This window comes from Erythrolamprus reginae, chromosome 2 (genome assembly GCF_031021105.1).
Source record: "Erythrolamprus reginae isolate rEryReg1 chromosome 2, rEryReg1.hap1, whole genome shotgun sequence".
Classification (NCBI taxonomy): domain Eukaryota; kingdom Metazoa; phylum Chordata; class Lepidosauria; order Squamata; family Dipsadidae; genus Erythrolamprus; species Erythrolamprus reginae.
Window position 1 is genome coordinate 9,413,305 of NC_091951.1, and position 16,957 is coordinate 9,430,261.

Sequence of the window (16,957 nt, forward strand, 5' to 3'; positions counted from 1 at the left end):
TAAAACAAGATATAATTTGCAAGAGGAAGGGCTCAAACTAGATTGGTGGCAATATATACAGATACAGTCGAAATTCCAAAGAGACAGTAAAACATATATATTTAATAAGAGTAAAAAAATTTTAGGTAGTTTATTAATTACAAACCAAAAGAAATTAATAGGGAAAGCATATAAATATATGATCGAATATAAAAATATAGATTTGACGCTAAAAGATAATATGATAAAATGGTGCCAAAATATTGGCAAAGAATTTGATGTAGAGACATGGGAGAAAGTATAGATTACAAATTGGAAAATGACGAAATCAGTATGTTTAAAAGAAAACCAAATTAAGATGTTTTATAGGTGGCATCTCCCACCAAATAGAATTGCCAAATTGTTTCCAAACACATCCCCAAAATGCTAGAAATGTAAAAAGGAAATAGGTTCCTACTATCATCAATGGTGGACCTGCAATAAAGTCAAGACATATTGGAAAATGATAGAAAAAATGTTAAAAGAGATTACATTACAAGAGACAGAAAAAAAACCCCAGAATTTTATTTGTTAGGCATAACTAAGCAGAAATATAAAAAAATATATTTTTATTTAGTTGTACATATTTTAACAGCGGCCAGGATAGTCTATGTACAAAACTGGAAGGGGGAAAGTATCCCCAAAAAAGAAAACGTAGTTTAAAATTTTTTGGATTGTGCAGAGATGGATATGATGACAAGAAGGCTGAGTGACCAAGAAGAATCTGATTTTTATATTATTTGGAATATGGTTTATAAGTGGATAGATAAAAATTAAAATTAAAATTAAATGTTATGAGAAATGTATGAACATATTTGAAATTACTTTAGAATTTTTTTCTTTTGATTAATTCAATTTTATGTTTATTAGAATATATAAACAAAATTCTTCTTTTCATCTAGATTAATATGTTGATTTAATGAACTAAGAATATATTATTTTTCTGTATTTAAAATTAACTTCTAAGAAGAGAGGGGTAATTGTAACCCCTACTACATGTTTAAATGTTTGTATGTCTGTGTGTTTTTTTAATGAAAAAATCAATAAAGTCTATTATATATACATAAAAAGAATGTGGCCTCCATGGACTGGCACAACTGAACCGGTTCTATGACATCATTGTGATATCACCAGCAAATTTACTACTGGTTTGGTTGAACCGGTCCCAGCTGGGATAAACCCACCTCTGATTTACATTTACATATATCTACTGTTGACCTCACCCTATTCCTAAGAGGTCTTTAAGGGGTATATATTCCTGTCCTAATATCCCCTTTTATTCATATCCATTTCATGTATTAATAACCATGTTTATAGCTATATCTGTTATCTAATACATGTTTGACAAATACCGTATTTTTTGCTCCATAAGACGCAGTTTTTTTCCTCCCAAAGTAGGATGAAAAATCAGCCACGTCTTATGGAGCGAAGATGCAGGCAGGGAGGGGGGGGAGGCGCTGGAGCAGAGGGGGGGGCGGCGATATACTCATCTGGAGACCGCCGCCTCTGTTGCCGCCTCTCCTCTTCCCAACCCCGAAGAGAGCCGCGCCTTTCGGCCTCCGGAAGTGCTGGGCCGGGGGACGCCTCCACCCCGCAGGTTTAGGAGGCGGAGCGGCACCAGAGGAGCGTTGGCGGTTCCGAGCCTTTGGGAAGGCTACGGGAATCGCTTCAGGAGGCGGGGAGGTCTCGAAGACCCAAAACCCAGCCAGTCGCTCACAGCCGGCCGCCGCCTGTGCAAAGTTTGGCTGCGAACTCGGCTGGCTAGCTGCTGCCTGGCCCCCTCCCTCCCGGAGGAGGGTCTCCCTTCTCACCACCAGCGGCGCTCCCCCCGCCAGCCAGCCAGCCAAGCCCCGCGCCCGCCGGAGCCGGCTCTTCGCTCTCCCCCCGCCGCCCGCCGTGTTTGCAGGAGGTGGGGAGGGTCGGGCGGCCCGCCAAGGCCAGGAGGGACGCCACTGTCCCCCCTTCCCTCTCTCCGCCCACCGCTGCGCCTCCTGCTGAGCCCCCTCGGCCCCGCGCGGCGCCTGTCAGAGGAAGCTGCCCTGTCCCGGCCAGGATCTGGGGGCGAGGTCGTCGGGGTTTGAGGGGCCCTAAACCGCCCACAGCAGAAAAACAGAAAAAATAAGGGAGAAAGAAAGAGAGAGAAAGGAAGGAAGAGGAGAGATAGAAAGGGGGAGAGAGAAAGAGGGAGAGATAGAGAAGGAGAGAGAGAAAGAGAGATACAAAGAGAGTGAGTGAGAGAAGGAGAGATAAGAGAGAGAAAGAAAGAGGGACAGAGAGAAAGAAAGAGAGGGACAGAGAGAAAGAAAGAGAGGGACAGAGAGAAAGAAAGAGAGGAACAGAGAGAAAGAAAGAGGGACAGAGAGAAAGAAAGAGAGGGACAGAGAGAAAGAAAGAGAGGGACAGAGAGAAAGAAAGAGAGGGACAGAGAGAAAGAAAGAGAGGGACAGAGAGAAAGAAAGAGGGACAGAGAGAAAGAAAGAGAGGGACAGAGAGAAAGAAAGAGAGGGACAGAGAGAAAGAAAGAGGGACAGAGAGAAAGAAAGAGAAGAACAGAGAGAAAGAAAGAGAAGAACAGAGAGAAAGAAAAAGAGAAAGGGAGAGGAGAGATAGAAAGGGGGAGAGAGAAAGAGGGAGAGATAGAGAAGGAGAGAGAGAAAGAAAGAGAGAGATACAAAGAGAGTGAGTGAGAGAAGGAGAGATAAGAGAAAGAAAGAAAGAGGGACAGAGAGAAAGAAAGAGAAGAACAGAGAAAGAAATAGAGGGACAGAGAAAGGGAGAGGAGAGATAGAAAGGGGGAGAGAGAAAGAGGTAGAGATAGAGAAGGAGAGAGAGAAAGAGAGAGAGAGATACAAAGAGAGTGAGTGAGAGAAGGAGAGATAAGAGAGAGAAAGAAAGAGGGACAGAGAGAAAGAAAGGGACAGAGAGAAAGAAAGAAAGAGAGGGACAGAGAGAAAGAAAGAGAGGGACAGAGAGAAAGAAAGAGGGACAGAGAGAAAGAAAGAGAGGGACAGAGAGAAAGAAAGAAAGAGAGGGACAGAGAAAGAAAGAAAGAGAGGGACAGAGAGAAAGAAAGAGAGGGACAGAGAGAAAGAAAGAGAGGGACAGAGAGAAAGAAAGAGAGGGACAGAGAAAGGGAGAGAGAGAAAGAGAAAGAAAGGTAGAGAGAAAGAGGGAGAGATAGAAAGAAAGAGAGAGGGGGGCTTGTTTGTATATTTTCCCAATTCCCCTAGGGCAGTGTTATTGTAATAAATATTTTAGCCTACTTTTTGGCTCAAAATATTTTTTTCCTATTTTCCTCCTCTAAAAACTAGGTGCGTCTTATCAGCAGGTGCGTCTTATAGAGCGAAAAATACGGTAAATAATTAAATAAATGAATTAAATGAATGAAAAAATAAATAGCAACAAAACTTTCAATGAAACAGAGGCTCAAGATCCAGAAGGACTTGAACACTGAGCCCTAGACCAGCAAACTGTAGGTATGTCTTTTGATAGCCTAATTCCATAGCCAACTCATCCAAAATAGCAGCTCCACCTACTTTGTTCCATGGAAAAAGTAGTGTTTTTCACTTCTGCTGTTAGAAATACTTTATTCCATTGCTGATTTTCATCCTCCAAAGCAGGGTCTCCAAGCTAAGCAACTTTAAGACTGAATTTTAATTTCCAATATGTGAAGCAGTGTAAAACCAAAATGCCTCCTCCTCTTCCAATAATTTCATAGATGAAATTATGACATTAAAAAAAGGAATAACAACATAAAGAATTTATAGCTGGAGGAAAGCGAAGAAACACACCAATTTCATCCACACAAAATCATTCATACCAAGAATAGTTTCAACCACAAAATGCATTTCATTGAAGGACGTGTTTAATGAGACATTCTACTCTTGCTCTTTTTTCAGATGCAGAACAATGTACCAAATGTTCAGAAGATCAACACTCAAACAGCAATCGGGATCATTGCATTCCAAAAATCATAAACTACCTTTCTTATAAGGAAAAGCTGGGGATCATCCTGGCTTCCATTGCCTTGTATCTCTCTTTAAGTACAGGCTTTGTCTTGGGAATCTTCATTAAATTCCTGGAAACACCAATTGTCAAAGCCAACAACCGGGACCTCTCCTACATCCTCCTGGTCTCCCTCCTGCTTTCCATATTGACCACTTTTTTCTTTATTGGAAAGCCACAAAGGGTGACCTGTCTCCTCCGACAAACAGCTTTCAGTGTCATCTTCTCAATAGCCATTTCTTCAATCTTGGCCAAAACAATCACGGTGGTGTTTGCTTTCTTGGCCACAAAACCAGGGAATAAAATGCAGAGATGGCTGGGGAAGAGCTTTGCTAATACCATCATCCTTTCTTGCTCTGGTGTCCAAGTTGTCATCTGCACCATCTGGTTGAGCATCTTTCCTCCATTTCCTGACACTGACATGCACTCCCAACCTAGCGAGGTCATCATACAATGCAATGAAGGCAGTGTCACCATGTTCTATTCTGCCCTTGGGTACATGGGATTTCTGGCTACTGTCTGTTTCACAGTGGCTTTCCTGGCCAGGAATCTACCTGGAGCTTTTAATGAAGCCAAGTTGATCACCTTCAGCATGCTGGTCTTTTGCAGTGTCTGGATCTCATTTGTACCTGCTTACCTGAGCACCAAGGGGAAGTATATGGTGGCTGTACAGGTCTTCTCCATCTTGGTTTCGAGTGCTGGCCTCCTGGGCTGCATCTTCATCCCCAAGTGCTACATCATTATTCTCAGACCAGATCTAAATACAAAAGAACAAATTATATTGAAATGAAATATAAATGACTTTACAGATATCTCTTTTTCTATTCTGTATTCAGCAATTGCAAAGAACAGTAATAGGTATATCAATCCAATTAGCTAGTTTTGATAGAAATCATAGTGATGGATAAATGTAATGGACTATTATTTGTAATGAATATTTTCTCTTTTATTTTTAATAAAAAACCATGTATATGAATAATATAGAAAGAAATGAAAGGAAAAGGAAAATTAAAAAGTAATAAAGGAACCAAAATTATATTTGTTTACTTATAAATTATGTAGAAAACATACTATATAATTATATATGAAATGATAATTATTAGAATAAAGCTGACTACTTTTCATTCTAATCATCACAATATAATCTAAGATTGTAGGTTATTCATAATTTTCTAATTTTGAAAGAATGGAATTTTTAAATGACAATTCTATTTAATAGCAGCATAATTCCAAAGAATATGTCAAACAGCATTATCCCCTGTCTCCAAATGTTACAATAGAATTAATGTGTTCTAGATAATTGCCATTACATGTTAGCTTTTTCTTAAAATGTTTCTTACATCTTTGGTTCTTGTAAATAAGACTCAGTTAATTTTCTTCCAAACACACTCAAATATATAAGATTCTAGTTTGCACTTCCAAAATTTGGGGGATGATTCAGGATAGATTTTTGCCAGTCTAGTCAGAGAGAGATGCTACTGATAAAACATTTTGTATATATATTTCCTTGTTTGCTGTGGAGATCATTAATTTGAGATTCCAGTTCCATATTTTTTTTCCCAGTCATCCAGATCAATCGCTTCTCCTATGTTTTAGGCCCAGGTGACCATGTCTTCTTTAACCCTTTCTTCTTCCATATTATAATTTAAAATATAACTGTAAAATCTCGAAATTGTTTTTTTCCTCCAGACCTAATAAGATTTTATCTATTTCTTGGTAATTTAATTGGAAGCCAAATTATGCCAAATCTGATCTATATATATTTATGGTCAACAATCAATATTTAGACCCTCTAATGTCAAATTCTCTGTCAGGTTTGGGGACCCCTACTCTAGAAAATAAAATAAATAATGCCTGAAACCTAATGTTTGGCCAGAAACCTTGATTTTGTTTAGTAGTCTGCAGGAAGAAGGGTTAAGACTGTTATTTATTTATTTATTTATTTATTGGATTTGTATGCCGCCCCTCTCCGGAGACTCGGGGCAGCTAACAGCAACAATAAAACAGTGTACAATAGTAATCCAATACTAAAACGATTAAAAACCCATTAATATAAAAACCAAACATACATACATACATACCATGCATAGAATTGTAAAGGCCTAGGGGGAAAGAGGATCTCAATTCCCCCATGCCTGACAGCAGAGGTGGGTTTTAAGTAGCTGAAAGGCAAGGAGGGTGGGGGCAATTCTAATCTCTGGGGGGAGTTGGTTCCAGAGGGCCAGAGCCGCCACAGAGAAGGCTCTTCCCCTGGGTCCCGCCAAGCAACATTGTTTAGTTGACAGGACCCGGAGAAGATCCACTCTGTGGGACCTAACTGGTCGCTGGGATTCGTGCAGCAGAAGGCGGTCCCTGAGACAATCTGATCCGGTGCCATGAAGTGCTTTATACGTCATAACCAACACTTTGAATTGTGACTGGAAGCTGATCGGCAACCAATGCAGACTGCGGAGTGTTGGTGTAACATGGGCATATTTGGGAAAGCCCATGATTGCTCTCGCAGCTGCATTCTGCACAATCTGAAGTTTCCGAACATTTTTTAAAGGTAGCCCCATGTAAAGAGCATTACAGTAGTCGAGCCTCGAGGTGATGAGGGCATGAGTGACTGTGAGCAATGACTCCCGGTCCAAGTAGGGTTGCAACTGGTGCACAAGGCAAACCTGGGCGAATGCCCCCCTCACCATAGCTGAAAGATGTTTCTCTAATGTGAGCTGTGGATCAAGGAGGACGTCCAAGTTGCGAACGTTCTCTGAGGGGGTCAGTGATTCTCCCCCCAGGGTAATGGATGGACAGATGGAATTGTCCTTGGGAGGCAAGACCCACAGCCACTCCATCTTGTCTGGGTTGAGTTTGTTGACACTCATCCAGGCCCCAACATCCCCCAGGCACTGGCACATCACTTCCACTGCTTCGTTGGCTGAACATGGGGTGGAGATGTATAACTGGGTATCATTGGCGTATTGATGATACCTCACCCCACGCTCTTGGATGATCTCACCCAGCAGTTTCATGTAGATATTAAATAGCAGGGGGGAGAGGACCGACCCCTGAGGCACCCGACAAGGGAGAGACCTCGCGGTCGACCTCTGAGCCCCCACTAACACCGACTGCGACCGACCGGAGAGGTAGGAGGAGAACCACTGAAGAACAGTGCCTCACACTCCCAACCTCTCCAGCCGGTGCAGAAGGATACCATGGTCGATGGTATCGAAAGCTGCTGAGAGGTCAAGAAGCACCAGGACAGAGGACAAGCCCCTGTCCTGGGCCTGCCAGAGATCATCCATTAACGTGACCAAAGCAGTTTCCGTGCTGTAGCCGGGCTTGTATCCAGACTGCTGAGGACCTAGATAATCAGCTTCTTCCAAGGACCGCTGGAGTTGAAGTGCCATCACCTCCTCAACAACCTTCCCCATAAAGGGAAGGTTGGAGACTGGACAGTAGTTATTGAGCACGACAGGGTCCAGGGAAGGCTTCTTGAGGAGGGAGCGCACAAGTGCCTCCTTATAAGGAGCTGGAAAAGACCCCCTCCCCAAGGAGGCGTTGATAATCTCCTGGACCCAGCTCCGTGTCACCTCTCAACTGGCTGAAACTAACCAAGAGGGACACGGATCCAGTAGACAGGTGGCGGAACTTACAGCTCCAATGGCCTTGTCCACTTCATCAGTTGTCACCAAGTGAAACTCCTCCCAGACAGATGGACAAAGACTTTTAGCCCCAGTCACCTCAACTGACTCATTGTCAGTCGACGGTGTTTTATAATTGGAGTCGAGGTCCGCTCAAATCCGAGTGAATTTATCAGCGAAAAACGTGTTAAAATCCTCGGCACTACTCTGCAAGGGCTCCCCAACTCCCCCCTGGTTAAGAAGGGAGAGGGTTACCCTAAACAGAGCGGCCGGGCGGGATTCCGCTGATGCAATCAAGGAGGCATGATACGCGCATCTTGCCGCCTTGAGCGCCACTTTGTAAGTCACAATATGAGCTCTTACAAGTGTTCGATCGGATTCGGACTTACTCTTACTCCATCGCTTCTCTAGATGTCTCTTCTGGAGTTTCAACTCCTGCAGCTCCTTGTTGAACCATGGAGCTCTATGGGGTCTAGTGCTGCGGAGAGGTCGCAGCGGCGCAATTCGGTCAAGGGCCTCCGCTGCAGCCTTGTTCCAGGCCTCAGCCAGAGACTCTGTCGAACTGTGGACGAGTGCATCTAGAAGAACCCCAAGCACCTTCTGAAAGCCTTCTGGATCCATCAGGCGCCTGGGGCGGAACAACTTAATCGGTTCCGCCTCCCTGCGAGGGAGGATTGGAGCCAGGAAGTCAAGCTGCAGTAGAAAATGGATTTATTGGAATGGATCATTTTGGGTTGTTCCTTTATGCTGTGAAAGTAGCAAGGAACACTTTAGATTGTTGCAATTGAGTAAGTGATTATTTTGTGAGTGGCCATTTTAATCATGAAGGCACCTTTATGACAATGCTCAAAATGTGCTTTCAAAATTCTAAGTGAGATATTTTTGTCATTTCACTGTTTTGTAGCTGCTCACTTCTAGGATGTGGGTGAATTGAATGACCTGCTTGTTTTGAGTCCATTGATATTGATATTGTTTTGAGGTTCTTGGAAAATCCTCGATGAAGTCACATTTATTTATTTATTTATTTATTTATTGTTAGAGTTGAAAGGGACCATGAAGGTCATCAAGTCCAACCCCCTGCCCAAGCAGGAACCCTTTAGCACACCAGTCAAGTGGCAGTCCAATCTTCTCTTAAAAATGTCTAGAGTGTTGGAGTTCACAACCTCCGCTGGTAGGTTGTTCCATTGGTTGATCGCTCTGACTGTCAGGAAGTTCCTCCTTATCTCCATGTTGAATCTCTCCTTGGTCAGCTTCCAGCCCTTGTTCCTCGTCCAGCCCTCTGGTGCCCTGGAGAATAAAGTGATCATGATTGTCAACATGATTGTCAAGCCACTCCCATCTGGTCACATGGCTGCAAGCTTCTCTAACCGGGTCACACGACCATCAAGACACACACACAAAATAACCCATGCCCACAGTTTGGTAGCAAAAAATTTGGTAGCCCTTCACTGGGCACATACTACCACATGTGGTGGACATGTCATGTGGCCAGGATCTATTGGAAGAAAGTTCAATGTTGGTTAAAAGAAATTACACTAATTAATGTAGAGTTAAAACTGGAGATATTTCTATTGGGTATAATAGATTAAAAATACACAACGAGAACAGATATTTGATTATAATTCATATGACCACCACGGCAAGAATCTGCTGTGCACAAGATTGGAAAAAAGAAATCGTTCCCACCAATCTACAGGTTATAAACAAAATATTTGAAGTGGGAGAAATGAATAGACTAACAATGAGAATAAAGAAAAAGAAGATTCAGACTATTACAAAATATGGGACAAATGGTATAACTGGTTGGATAATGTGAACAAAAATAAATAAAATACATAGCATAGAAGTGATATTCATAAGAACATATAGAGATGGAAAAACATGAATACACGATAATATGTGATAGTTAGAAAAGTTTAGAATTGAAGATTGTTTATTGTATTTATTTATTTATTCAATTTTTTTAAATATAAAGGTGAAGTGAATTAACTATAGTATTATTTAATATTAATAATTGTAATATTAATGATAAAAACTACAAAACACCAAATATGAGTATGTAGCTAAGTTAAACAATGTGAATAACTGCATAAGATATGGAAAGATATAAGTAAACAATAAATATTTATATAAAAAACAATAAACATTTATATAAAAAAAAGAAAAGCAAAATTAAGATCTTCTACCTACACAACAAGAACAATTGAACATTGAATGCCATTGAATTTTAATACTTTGCCCAATAAATGAATATCTGATGCATGATGTCTGAATCTGTTTGTTAACTATGGGGATTTTTAGTTGTAATTTTATATAGATTTCTATCATGTGTATATTGTTGTAAGCCCCCCTGAGTTGCAGGAGAAGGGTGGCATCAAATGAATGGATGGATGGATGCATTTGCTAAGAATACATGCAGAACAATGTACCAAATGACCACCAGATCTCCATTCAGATATCAATCAAGTTCATTGTATCCCCAAGATTGAAAACTACCTTTCTTACAAGAAAAACACAATCCTAAGCTGCATGAACAGCGGGATACACTCCAAGACCAGAGAGGTAATAGTACCACTCTATAAGGCCCTGATCAGACCGCAACTGGAGTATTGCATCCAGTTCTGGTCACCACACTTCAAAAGAGATATAGAGACTCTGGAAAGGGTGCAGAAAAGAGCAACTAAAATGATTAAGGGACTAGAGACCAGGCCATACGAGGAAAGGTCGCTGGAACTGGCATGGATAGTGTAGTAAAAAGAGGGGCTAGGGGGGACATGATAGCTGAATACAGGTATTTAAGGGGTTGCCATGGAGGGGAGGGGGTTACACTATTTTCCAGGGCACCAGAGGGCCAGACGAGGAACAATGGTTGGAAGCTGACCAAGGAAAGATTCAACCTGGAGATAAGGATGAACATCCTGATGGTGAGAGCAATCAACCAGTGGAACGGCCTGCCAGCGGAGGTTGTCAACTCCCCAACTTTGGACATTTTCAAAAGGAGATTGGACTGCCATTTGGCTGGGGTGCTGTAGGATTTTCTGCTTAAGCAGGGGGTTGGTCACGATGACCTGTAAGGTCCCTTTCAACTCTAATAATTAATAAATAAATAAATAAACAAACTGTGGGAATCATTTTGGCTTCCATTCCCTCATTCCTGTCTTTAACTACAGGCTTTGTCTTGGGTATCCTCCTTAAATTCCCGTACTCACCTATTGTAAAAACCAACAATCGGGACCTCTCCTTCATCCTCCTTGCTTCCCTTCTGCCTGCTTTCCTTCTTAACCTCTTTCCTGTTCATTGGAAGGCCAACAAAACCAACCTCCCTTTTCCGACAAATGGCTTTCAGTATAATCTTTTCATCTGCCATTTCTTCCACCTTGGCCAAAACAGTCACAGTGGTGTTAGCCTTCTTGGCCACAAAACCAGGGAACAAAGTGCAGATATGGTTAGGGAACTGGAGGCTAAAACATACAAAGAACGGTTGCAGGAACTGGGCATGTCTAGTTTGATGAAAAGAAGGACTAAGGGCAGTCATAGGCTCCTCCCCCAATGAGGGAGGGACACCATCTGAGGAGTGGAAACCATCAGATTTTGGCACAGGAACAGCACGACTGACAGATTCCGGGCAAAAATTGCCATTTTTTTGTTTCTGTGAACGCAGCCAAAAAAACTAAAAATAGCCAAAATCTTGTTTACGCTCACAAGATTTATTTATTTATTATTTGGATTTGTATGCCGCCCCTCTCCGAAAACTCGGGGCGGCTCACAACAAGTGAAAAAACAATCCAATACATTAATCCAATTAATTAAAATATTATAAATTTAAGAAAAACCCTTATACTAACATACACACACACAAGCATACCATATATAAATTCAACGTGCCCAGGGGAAGATGTTTAGTTTCCCCATGCCTGACGGCAAAGGTGGGTTTTGAGGAGTTTACGGAAGGCAGGAAGAGTAGGGGCAGTTCTGATCTCCGGGGGGAGTTGGTTCCAGAGAGTCGGTGCCGCCACAGAGAAGGCTCTCCCCCTGGGGCCCGCCAACCGGCATTGTTTAGTTGACGGGACCCGGAGGAGGCCCACTCTGTGGGACCTAATCGGTCGCTGGGATTCGTGCGGCAGAAGGCGGTCTCGGAGATATTCTGGTCCAGTGCCATGAAGGGCTTTAAAGGTCATAACCAACACTTTGAATTGTGACCGGAAACTGATCGGCAGCCAATGCAGGCTGCGGAGTGATGGTGAAACATGGGCATACCTGGGTAAGCCCATGACTGCTCTCGCAGCTGCATTCTGCACGATCTGAAGTTTCCGAACACTTTTCAAAGGTAGCCCCATGTAGAGAGCATTACAGTAGTCGAACCTCGAGGTGATGAGGGCATGAGTGACTGTGAGCAATGAGTCCCGGTCCAGGTAGGGCCGCAACTGGTGCACCAGGCGAACCTGGGCAAACGCCCCCCTCGCCACAGCTGAAAGATGGTTCTCTAATGTGAGCTGTGGATCGAGGAGGACGCCCAAGTTGCGGACCCTCTCTGAGGGGGTCAGTAATTCCCCCCCCAGGGTAATGGACGGACAGATGCGATTGTCCTTGGGAGGCAAAACCCACAGCCACTCCGTCTTATCCGGGTTGAGCTTGAGTCTGTTGACACCCATCCAGGCCCCAACAGCCTCCAGGCACCGGCACATCACTTCCACCGCTTCGTTGACTGGGCATGGGGTGGAGATGTAAAGCTGGGTATCATCGGCATATTGATGATACCTCACCCCATGTCCTTGGATGATCTCACCCAGCGGTTTCATGTAGATGTTAAATAGCAAGGGGGAGAGGACCGACCCCTGAGGTACTCCACAAGGGAGAGACCTCGGAGTCGACCTCTGACCCCCCACTAACACCGACTGCGACCGGCCAGAGAGGTAGGAGGAGAACCACTGAAGCACAGTGCCTCCCACCCCCAACCCCTCCAACCGGTGCAGAAGGATACCATGGTCGATGGTATCGAAAGCCGCTGAGAGATCGAGGAGCACCAGGACAGAGGATAAACCCCTGTCCCGGGCCCGCCAGAGATCATCCATCAACGCGACCAAAGCGGTTTCCGTGCTGTAACCGGGCCTGAAGCCCGACTGCTGGGGACCTAGATAATCGGCTTCTTCCAAGGACCGCTGGAGCTGGAGTGCCACCACCTTCTCGACAACCTTCCCCATGAAGGGAAGGTTGGAGACTGGACGATAGTTGTTGAGTACGGCTGGGTCCAGGGAAGGCTTCTTGAGGAGGGGGCGCACAAGCGCTTCTTTATAGAGTGATGGAAAAACTCCCCTCCCCAAGGAAGCGTTGGTAATCTCCTGGGCCCAGCTCCGTGTCACCTCCCTGCTGGCCGAGACCAACCAGGAGGGACACGGATCCAGTAGACAGGTGTCGGAACTCACAGCTCCAATGGCCTTGTCCACTTCATCAGGTGTCACCAGATCAAACTCTTCCCAGACAGGTGGACAAGTACGTGCCCCAGTCACCTCGACTGACTCATTGTCAGTCGACTCTGTTTTACAATTGGAGTTGAGATCGGCCCGGATCTGAGCGACTTTATCAGCGAAAAACGTGTTAAACTCCTCGGCACTACTCTGCAAGGGCTCCCCAACTCCCCCCTGGTTAAGAAGGGAGCGGGTCACCCTAAACAGAGCGGCCGGGCGGGATTCCGCTGATGCAATCAAGGCGGCATGGTACGCGCATCTTGCCGCCTTGAGCGCCACTTTGTAAGTCTTAATAAAAGCTCTTACAAGTGTTCGATCAGATTCAGACCTGCTCTTCCTCCATCGCTTCTCTAGACGTCTCTTTTGGCGTTTCAACTCCCGGAGCTCCTCGTTGAACCATGGAGCTCTACGGGGTCTAGCGCCACGGAGAGGTCGCAAAGGCGCAATCCGGTCAAGAGCCTCCGCAGCAGCCGTATTCCAGGCCTCCGCAAGAGACTCCGCCAAACTGTGGATGAGTGCCTTTGGAATAACTCCAAGCGCCGTCTGAAAGCCCTCTGGGTCCATCAGGCGTCTGGGGCGGAACATCTTCATTGGTTCCGCCTCCCTGCGGGGAAGAATTGGAGCCAGGAAGCCAAGCCGTAGTAGAAAATGGTCTGACCATGACAAAGGCACTGCTTCTAAGCCCCTTAGTCTCAGACCATTACTCAATTGCTCGGAAAGGAATACCATGTCAGGTGCATGCCCCCCCTCATGAGTCGGACCCCGTACTACTTGAGTCAGGTCCATGGCTGTCATGGTGGCCATGAACTCCTGTGCCAACCCAGAGGTTTTGCCGAGTGACGGCAGGTTGAAGTCCCCCAAGACAATAAGTCTGGGGAACTCCACCGCCAACTCGGCTACCTCCTCGAGTAGCACAGGCAGGGCTTTTGACACGCAGCTGGGAGGCAGGTACGTGAGAAATAAGCCCACCTGAACCCCTAAGTCCAACTTCATCAAGAGTGACTCGCAACCCGCAATCTCTGGAGCAATGAGTCCACGTAGGCAAAGGCTCTCCCTGGCTATAATAGCCACTCCTCCCCCCCTTCCCTGGGGTCGAGGTTGGTGCCATATCTGAAACCCAGCTGGGCAAATTTCAGATAGAGGAACACCTCCCTCTGGGCCCAGCCAGGTTTCAGTAATACATGCCAGGTCGGCCTCCTCATCCAGGATCAGATCCCGGATGAGGAGAGCTTTATTTACCACCGACCTGGCATTAAGCAGCAGCAACCTGAGTCCAGGGCCAGAGTTACACTCATCACCAGTACCCAAGATTGGGCTCACAGAGCCGGAACAAGGGACCGTTATTAAGCAACGGTCTCTCGTTCCCCTGGAACGGCTAACTCTGTGACCCCCGCCATATCTGCCTCTCCCCAGCAACACAGGGATATTCCGGCCCTCTGCCACCCCAGAGATCAATGCCCCTTCCTCTCCTGTCTCCCGAGCGTCAGGTGGGCCAAATCTATCACTCATACTACTGTCGCTCATCCCATCCATACCATACTCCCCCCCACCCCAACCATTACACTCATACCAATCATTCATTCCATGCACAACATTGAATCTACTCCAATCATCCATTAATTAGAGACCCCCCCAATGTTAAAAAAGGATTAAATTAATAATAGATAAAAATGCTGATAAAATATGACATAATATAAATACATATAAATAAAAATAGAAAATTTCACAAGATTAATAATTAATAGTATAAAATAGTATAAAATAGTAAAAATTGTATAAAGATTAATAATTAATAGTATAAAATAGTATAAAATAGTAAAAATTGTATAAAATCAGTTCTTAATATTAATTATTAGCTAATCATCGGTTAATCAGTCGGCCCAGGTGTAGTGTCTTTGTAGGTCTTCAATATAACTTAGATCTTAAAAAGTCTTAAAAGGCTGCTGTTTCCCCCCCCCCAGATTTTGTTGATTTTTGCCATTGTGTGTGTGTGTGTGTGTGTTGTCTATCATATAACATATATCAATCATATATCTATATGGAGATTTCAGAGTTCCTGCTAATGTTGGAAATCTCTCTTGGCAGTAGAATATATCAAACGATTTCGTAAGGGAAGCTTTGGAGAAAATTTTATTTTATTTATTTTATTTATTTATTTATTTATTTATTTATTTATTTGTTTGTTTATTTGTTTATTTGTTTATTTATTTATTTATTTATTTATTTATTTATTTATTTATTTATTTATTTATTTTGTCCAATACACAATGAGGGTTTTAGTGAGTATATATCAATATACACATAGTAAAATACATGATGAAGGTTATAGAGGAGATACTCATAGTAAAATATATCTAAGAAAGAATAGAAAAGAAGATACAGTGGTCCCCCGCGTTTCGCGATCTCGATCATTGCGAAACGCTATATCGCGATTTTTCAACCCGGAAGTAAAAACACCATCTGCGCATGCGCGCCCTTTTTTCTATGGCCACGCATGCGTAGATGGCGCCGGGCAGATCAGCTGCTGGGCGGCTTCCCTGGGTCTTCCCCCTCTTGCTGGCGGGAGGGCGAGCGGCGGGCATCAGCGAGGAGTTTGCGTGGGCGGCGGGGAAATCCCAGCGCCGCTTCCCAGCTGAGTCCTGAAGCCAAACGCGGAAGTTCGCTTCAGGACTCAGCTGGGAAGCAGCGCGAGCGCACGGCGTGGGCGGGCGAAGGGCGGGCGCGCGGGCAGGCAGGCGGCGGACAAGCGGCGGGCGGACAAGCGGCGGGCGCGGCAGCAGCGAGGACTTTGCGTGGGCAGCAGGGAAACCCCAATCTTCGGCTCCTCGCTGCTGCGGCGGAAGTAAAAACACCATCTGCGCATGCGCAGATGGTGTTTTTACTTCCGCACCGCTACTTCGCGAAAAACGATCATTGTGAGGGGTCCTGGAACGGAACCCTCGCGATAATCGGGGGACCACTGTATAGGAATAGAATATACAGGAATAGAATATATAGAATATATAGAATATAGTAACAGAATATATATATATATATATATATATATATATATATATATATATATATATATATATATATATATATGTAGATTGTTCTGAGTTCGGGTTTTGCCCTGTGTAATATATACACATACATACATACACACACACACACACACACACACACACACACACACAGAGGAATAGAGTATATCATAAAAGAATTGTCCTGTCTCACTTCTTGGCTCATCCTCAAACTTTCCATCCCATCTGTGACTTCTCCCAATGGGCAGCTGCTTGTTGAGCCACTTAGAGTTAAGGGAGATGGTGTCTCTTCTTGTTGCCATTATCCAAATCATAATGATTGATTTTTTTTCTTGATGCTAAGTCTCTAAAGACATTTTTCTTCTTCCACAGAACTTTCAGATTTCACATAAACACAGCCATAATATCATATCAGCTTTGTTACATAATGTCTTTGCCCTGAAAAATCTTGGAAGGAAATGAATGCTGAAAGAGAGATCCTTTTAGAATAGGCAGGGGCTGTATTTGTTCCCCCATTTAAGACATTAAATCTTGCTGGATTCAGTCTGGATTAGGAAAAACCTCTGAAACTTCTGTTTTGAAAAGAGGCTTTGGGGTTTTTTTCTTCATGCACTTCTTCTTTTCCAAAAGAGACCCAGGGCTCCAGACTCGATCAGGAACACAAGTCATGTTGCTGCTTCTGCTACTTCTGTGGCCACTGGCAGCTTGGGGGAGTCTCAGAGCCAAATGCCTCCTGACTCTGAAGAGGGACAAGGTGGATCCAAAAAACCATTACAGTCCAGGAGAGTTTCTCATTGGGGGCATAATCTTTGCAACACAGGCT